We start from the raw sequence: 8532 nt of genomic DNA on the forward strand, positions 1-8532 counted from the left end.
TTCCCATTGCTTTTAGGGTAAAGTCTCAACTCTCTAATATTCAGCATACCAAGCCCATCTGCTTCCCCAAAATCATGATTGATGACAGGCCCATGATCCAAGGTGACTAATCCTTGGGGAAGTTAGACACCAGTGGAAGAAGACGAATCCTTCATGGTAAACTTAGCATCTTACCAAGATAAATCTTCCTTGACCTTTATGCTAGCAGTTAGTGCATGCCTCTCTCCAACTCTCAAACTTTTACAGATGGTAATAGCCCAAAACCCTTTAGGCAGTGTTCCAAAAAGTGACATCGTTTTGCATTGTCCTTCATTTTTTGAGTTACCTAGTTTCTATGGAACTTAAATCATATCTGCAAGTGGGGAAGGAAGGAGAGTCAGTGCCATGAGCAGGAGAACAAGTAAGAAAGTTTGAAACAGGGTAAATGAATATGATAGTGTAGAACAATTTTTATATATTCTTCCAGTCTTATCCATGCTTGACTGTTCCTCCAAATTTTGAATTATACCACTAATTACCTCAGACAGAGTCTCAGAAGTCACAGAATGGTATGATTTGCAGGTTTGGACAATGAAATAAGGAAACAGGAATCTACTTGTACAAAATTACAAAGTAAATGGGTAGTAACATCACAGACATCTCCTGACTCTCAAAATTTTTTTAATGTCCCCGTGCCATCAGGTGTTTTTGTTTGTTTATTTTTGGCTTCAAGATTCTTTATTTTGTAAACTATACATAAACAGTAAAGAAGAAAATGCATTTTACCTTAAATATTACATAAAGTTAACATTAAAGATTTTTTTCTTAGTGTATATAAAACAAATGGAAAGAATCCAACAACTTTATTTCAGTGGATTGTATACTGGGAAACCAGGTGAGCCACTGTTTAAGTGGTGACACCAGTGTGTAACACCCAACAGGTTTTTACATTTTATTATGGGCTCAAAACCATAGGTCTGATGATATCCTTAAAAAGGATGGTGTACCAGAAGGGCTACATGATTAATTAACATGCTAACTTAAATACAACAATTAAAGTAATTTTTGTTGCAGTTAAATCTTAAATGGTACTCCACACAATAATCATAAACATGTCCACATGGTAACTATGTAACAGTAGAAAAAAGAAAGAAAGTATTCTATTTTCTTCATTCCAGCAGCAGTAACAGGACTGGTATTAATTTGTGATTAGGTGTGCCTATCTATGGCCTAATGTCCTATGTGGGGATGCATGCTGAAACCTTTCTATTTCTATTTTGCAAGGCACCATACAGTATGTTCTCTAAGTTTCGACACTAGTAACAAAAATGGCATAATTCTTAGATTAAATGCAAATATTTATCTAACATAGGAAATAAAACAAGAATGAAGATTTTTAAGTTTGATATTGAGGCAAACGACAAACTTTTTGTAAAAATACGGTTTAAGAGAACCTTTCCCTCTGTCTATCTACTTTAAGTTCTGCACCCTAAGTTGCTGGTCAGAAAGATAAAGAAACCTAGAAAGATAAAGAAATCATGCTGGTTAAGATTATCAAACAAATCAACATGAGACTGCTGTCCAAATTAAAATAAAAATTAGAAAAGACAACTATGTTTTAACTTTCAAAATCCATGGTTTTCCCCTACTGGCCATTTTGTAAGATATCTGGTCACATCCAGAATAACTTCATAACTAAAAACATCACTAAAACTTCATAACTAAAAACATACAAACATGGTGGAGGTCTCCAGGATAGTGACTTTGTTTTTCTCACTTTGCGCTATTCCCTCACTCACCTCTAAATCACTCCGGCTCTGGGAAGAGACTACTTGGAAACTGCAATTAAGGTCATGCATATTTTAATAAAATCCTTAGAATCCAGGTCACTAGTATGTTATTGTAGATTTAACTTAGAATTTTTCCCAGAAAAATATCATATATGACCTCAAGCACTGGTTGTTTTGTTTGTGGCTGACTCACATAGATCAGTAGCTCTTCATAACTTTCTCTTGTCTGGCTAGACTCCATATGTGTTCTCTTTTTCATATAAAAACTCAAAGTAAATGATACTTCTCTAAACATAAAGTTCTATGACTTTAGTTGCAATATTTGAAATAATTATACAAAATATTAAGTGAGTTTTAGAATCATTTTGTTTTGGGGCAAGAAGGTACTCCTCAGTAGGGGATCACTTGGTAAATAAAAGAAACATAGAATTTGTTGCTCTCAGCTCTCATCCATCAGATGTATCCATCCTGGTCACCACCATCATCATCATCCCCTTCATCCTCATCATCATCTTCAATTTCATCTTCATCGTTCATAATGTCATCTTCATCGTCATCAGCAACCCATTCACGGAAATCTCCACTTGCAAAATCTCCAGAGATCTCAAAATCAATAGCACAGTCTGCAACACCGCGCTTCCTGGACCCCACGACTTCCCTTCCGTATCGGTCCACAAACCAGCACTGCCCAGTGCTGCCGTGACACTGCATTGGCTTGTAGTAACCATCTGCATCACACTGGGGGATTTACTGTCCGAGGAGCTTCTTCACCCCGAGTCGCTTCTGAATACTGCCGAGCTCCGTCTGGCACGGTGGGTCTTGTTGCCTCTGGAAGCGGTAGCACCACTTGTTGTTGGAGATGGATCTGTCCTTCTACGTGTCACAGGAGCTGAAGAAGGCCTCCACACACCGTTCGTTCTTGTCCAGGTAAATCCTCCCAAGCTCCAACTGGTCCAGGAGCAGGTGATAGTTTGCATCAAGTGTTAAACATCAATCCGAGTGAATCCTTGCAAATTGGCAAAATACTGGTATCAAATCTGCTTCTCTCCGGCCGCAGCGATGCTTTCGTCTTCTTGTTCTGGCCCCCACTCTCATGCAGGGCCTTGAACCAGTCCTGCAGTCTGCTGGCCATCTGCCTGAGCTCCAGGTCACTGCAGGCTATCTTCATATTCCTGCTTGAGCCCATGGTCGTATCTGAAGGACACAGGCAATGTCCTTCGCACTTGACTGAGATCTGTTTTCCTAAGATGCATGCCTGGTATTCTAGTTTGCACTGAGAAGAGTAGGTATGTCCATCTGAACCACAGACGGGGCTGGTGGAGACCCCCGAGCACTGCTGGCAGGTGCATGTCGGGGGACCCCTCCACTGCCTATGCCCAACTCCTGCATCTTTCATACTGTGCATGAGCCTCCACTGACCAACGCAGACTGCGGTCTGAGAACCTTGAATAATGCACACTTCGTGGCAACTACATTTCAGCCTTAAGCATGGGTCTTTAGCTGGGTCTAGAGCCCCATCGAAGGCCATCCCTGAACTCCAAGTGAGGAAATAATCATCATCTCGGAATTGGTTCCACTGTCTGGCCTCCCGGTCGTACTGGGACACTGTGCTGAGCCATTGTTTGTCGTCCAGAAAATTGCTGCCGGCCGGCCGGCCCAGGCCACCGCCAGAGCCTGCGCGCACCAGGCGGCCGCGCACACGCACAGCACGACAGGCGCCTGGAGCATCCGCGGCTGCCCCTTGGCTCTGTGCGCCCCTCCGTCCTTCCCTCTCCCATCCATGCTCCCCTTCCCCCGCCATCAGTTTTTAACTGATCTGCTCTAGTAATTCAACCTCTTCACACTCTGTTCCTCACCTACAATAATGGAATAATAACAGTATTTACCCTGCCAAGCTGTTGAAATGAGCTAATTTCTAGAAAACGGTTAGCTAATTCCCTGACCCACTGTAAATGAATGTTAGCCATTATTATTATATTGGATCATCTTCTCCATCTTCCAGGAGGTAATGGCACACTCACTGCCAGTTGCACAACTGTTATCTCCTTTTATCCAGCCTGTCATCTTGCATACATGTTTTGAGCTTCCAAGTTCTAATTTCTGTTTGGATGTAGAAAGGAAGATATTATAGGTGAGATGGAATAGAATAAGAAAAAGCACTTTGGACTAGTGCTTCAGAAATCAGTATTCAGGCTAAAAAATAATACAAATAAATGTATATATGCAAAACAGAAACAGACTCACAGACTTTGCCAATTTGCAGACTCACAGACTCACAGATATAGAAAAAAAACTTGTGGTTACCAAAGGGGAGACAGAAGTGGCAGAGGGCAAATTAGGGGTATGGGATTAAGAGATACAAACTACTATACATAAAATAGATAAGTATCCCTGACTTCAGACTATACCACAAAGCTACAGTAATCAAGACAGTATGGTACTGTCACAAAAACAGAAATATAGATCAATGGAAGAGGATAGAAAGCCCAGAGATAAACCCATGCACATATGGTCACCTTATCCTTGATAAAGGAGGCAGGAATGTACAGTGGAGAAAGGACAGCCTCTTTAATAAGTGGTGCTGGGAAAACTGGACAGGTACATGTAAAAGTATGAGATTAGATCACTCCCTAACACCATACACAAAAATAAGCTCAAAATGGATTAAAGACCTAAATGTAAGGCCAGAAGCTATCAAACTCTTAGAGGAAAACATAAGCAGAACACTCTATGACATAAATCACAGCAAGATCCTTTTTGACCCACCTCCTAGAGAAATAGAAATAAAAACAGAAATAAGCAAATGGGACCTAATGAAACTTCAAAGCTTTTGCACAGCAAAGGGAACCATAAACAAAACCAAAAGACAGCCCTCAGAATGGCAGAAAACATTTGCAAATGAAGCAACTGACAAAGTATTAATCTCCAAAATTTATAAGCAGCTCATGCAACTCAATAACAACAAAAAACAAACAACCCAATCCAAAAATAGGCAGAAGACCTAAATAGACATTTCTCCAAAGAAGATATACAGACTGCCAACAAACACATGAAAGAATGCTCAACATCATTAATCATTAGAGAAATGCAAATCAACTACAATGAGATATCATCTCACACCAGTCAGAATGGCCATCATCAAAAAATCTAGAAACAATAAATGCTGGAGAGGGTGTGGAGAAAAGGGAACACTCTTGCACTGCTGGTGGGAATGTGAATTGGTTCAGCCACTATGGAGAACAGTATGGAGGTTCCTTAAAAAACTACAAATAGAACTACCATATGACCCAGCAATCCCACTACTAGGTATATACCCTGAGGAAACCAGAATTCAGAAAGAGTCATGTACCAAAATGTTCATTGCAGCTCTATTTACAATAGCCCGGAGATGGAAACAACCTAAGTGCCCGTCGTCGGATGAATGGATAAAGAAGATGTGGCACATATATACAATGGAATATTACTCAGCCATAAAAAGAAACGAAATTGAGCTATTTGTAATGAGGTGGATAGACAATTTAAGGGAAAAAATGTCATGAAGAACCTAGGGGCGAAACAGGAATAAAGACACAGACTTACTAGAGAATGGACTTGAGGATATGGGGAGGGGGAAGGGTAAACTGTGACAAAGCGAGAGAGAGGCATGGACATATATACATTACCAAACGTAAGGTAGATAGCTAGTGGGAAGCAGCCGCATAGCACAGGGAGATCAGCTCAGTGCTTTGTGACCGCCTGGAGGGGTGGGATAGGGAGGGTGGGAGGGAGGGAGATGCAAGAGGGAAGAGATATGGGAACATATGTATATGTATAACTGATTCACTTTGTTATAAAGCAGAAACTAACACACCATTGTAAAGCAATTATGCCCCAATAAAGATGTTAAAAAAAATAGATAAGTAACAAGGACATATTGTACAGCACAAGGAATTATAACCATAATCTTGCAATGACTTCTAATGGAGTATAATCTGTAAAAATGCTGAATCACTATGATGTACACCTGAAACTAATATAATATTGTAAATCGACTATAAAAATAAAGTAGTCATGAAATTTGAGTTGGCTGATTTTGTTATTGGCTCAATTGTTCTATTCCTGAATCAGGAGTTAAAGAATGAGAGAGGGATAAAGCATGTAGGGTGTTGAAAACAGTTCCAGTTTGGAGTCCTACAAGCCTGTGTTTGAACCTCAGCTCTGCCTCTTGTTATACATCTTTAGGCAAGTAAGTCACTTAGCTCTCTGAGCCAGAGTTTCTTTACTTGTCAAATATGGCTCATAATATCATACTGATAGAATCACTGTGAAGATTCCTGGGGGAGTAATGCATGCACACATATATACTTTCTCCCACATGTACTGGATAGTCAATAATTAGAAACTATATTACGTACTTTGGAGCTTTGTGGTAATGTTTTACACATTCTGGCAATGAGTTCCTTGTTAGTCTCACTTTTCATGGTTGTTGCAAACCTTTGTCCTCTTCTGGGTTATTTAAGTAAGCAGCTGGGAGAGCCAGTATCAAGGACTATTCATCAAAGGCTATTTAAACCTGGAAACCCATAAATAAAAATAAAAGACATACTTTTATCAATAGCAGTGACAAAAAAGCCCCTCAAGAGTTTGATGAAAATACTCTGTTAGCAAGGCTGTGGGAAAATGTCTTGCTTTGTTGGTGGGAGTATAATTTGATACACTTGTTGAAGGCAATTTAGGAAGTCTATCTTATAATGAATTCAAAAAGCCTCTAAACCAGCAACTCCTTTTCTGGAAACTTATCCTACAAACATGCCAGTATTTACACATGTTTTAAATAACATGTGTGCCAGGTTATTCACTGCAGCATTGTTTGTAATAGTAAAGTCCAAATGTCTATCATTAGGGTACTCACTAAATAAATTGTACAATCTTACAATGATGCTATAAAAAAGAATGAGAAAGTGTTCTATACACTGACATGGAAACAAAAACAAAGGTATATTAAGTGATTTTAAAATGTTCAGAAAAGTATATATTGTATACTATCTTTTGTGCAAAAATAATGGAAAAATGGGTGGAAGGTTATCTTCTTACTTGAATATACACACACTTGAAATTTACAGAAGAAACAAATAACCATGATTAACTGAGTGGGAGGTGGAAATTAGGTGGATGGGAGATTAAGTTGGGAAGGACATTTTTTACTACATACTTTATTTTGAGTTTTTTTTAAAAGATTATTTTATTTTGGAGCATAGTTGATTAACAATGTTGTGTTAGTTTCAGGTGTACAGCAAAGTGATTCAATTATACATATAAATGTATCTATTATTTTTCAAATTCTTTTCCCATTTAGGTTGTTACATAATATAGTATTGAGCAGAGTTCACTGTGCTATACAGTAGGTCCTTGTTGGTTATCCATTTTAAATACAGCAGTGTGTACGTGTCAATCCCAAACTCCCAGTCTATCCCTCTCCCCCACCCTTCCCCCCTGGTAACCATAAGTTCATTCTCTAAGTCTGTGAGTCTGTTTCTGTTTTGAAAATAAGTTCATTTGTATCATTTTGTTTTAGATTCCACATATAAGCAATATAATACAATACTTCTCTTTCTCTGACTTATTTTACTCAGTACGCCAATCTCTACGTCCATCCATGTTGCTGCAAATGGCATTATTTCATTCTTTTTAATGGCTGAGTAATATTACATTGTATTATGTACCACATCTTCTTTATCCATTCCTCTGCTGAAAAATTTTTGTTTTGATATATATACATAACCTTTTCAGTACATTTTATTTTTAAAAGACAATGATGAAGCTGAAAAAAATACTTGCAGTATACACGATCAATAGTTAATAGCCTTATTGTATAACTAATTTTACAAATTAAAGTACATCTCTCCAAATTATTCACAGACAGTCATTGCTATTTTTTAATAATAGTGAATTGCAATGAGCTAAAAGTGTAATAGGAGAATGGGTAAATAAATGAGAGTATATGGATCTTGGACTTCCCTGGTGGCAGAGTGGTTAAGAATCCGCCTGCCAATGCAGGGGACATGGGTTAGGTCCCTGGTCCGGGAAGATCCCACCTGCCGCGGGGCAGCAAGCCCATGCACCACAACTACTGAGCCTGCGCTCTAGAGCCCACGAGCCACAACTACTGAACCTCCGTGCTGCAACTACTGAAGCCCGCATGCCTAGAGCCCGTGCTCTGCAACAAGAGAAGCCACTGCAATGAGAAGCCCGTACACTGCAACGAAGAGTAGCCCCCACTCGCTGCAAATAGGGAAATCCTGCCAAAAATAATAAATAAAATAAAATTTTAAAAATGATAGTATATGGATCTTCAGCAGGTGGATTATTTGATAAATATTAGAAATATTATTCTTGAAGAATTTTTCCTGACATGAAAAAACATTCATGAATTCGAAACATTGCATAGAAATCCGCAAAGTATTATCACCATTTCATTATGTGTTCATTATGTGTGTGAGTTCATATACGTATAATTATCTAAACTACCTGTAAATAATAGAGAAAATGAACATTGGGAAAAACCATTAAATATCACCAAAATAATAATAGTGCGTGGTCATGAGTGATTTTTCCACTTGCATTTGCATTTGTGAAATGTTCAAATTTTCAACAATGACAACACATTAGTTTGATGAGGAGGATGTAATAACAAAGTTATTTAGAATATAAAACCCCAGTAGATAAATGAATAAAGGACACAGACATTTCAAAGAAAAAGACCCAAATAGATAATAAATAGTGG

General features: G+C 38.6%; 1 pseudogene; it reads right to left on the reverse strand.

The window, feature by feature from the left end:
• Window positions 1-2222: 2222 nt before the first annotated feature.
• Window positions 2223-3497, reverse strand: LOC103088871 (testican-3 pseudogene; annotated as a pseudogene).
• Between the last annotated feature and the right edge of the window lie 5035 nt (window positions 3498-8532).

Source organism: Lipotes vexillifer, unplaced genomic scaffold (genome assembly GCF_000442215.2).
Source record: "Lipotes vexillifer unplaced genomic scaffold, Lipotes_vexillifer_v1.1 scaffold2729, whole genome shotgun sequence".
Classification (NCBI taxonomy): Eukaryota; Metazoa; Chordata; class Mammalia; order Artiodactyla; family Lipotidae; genus Lipotes; species Lipotes vexillifer.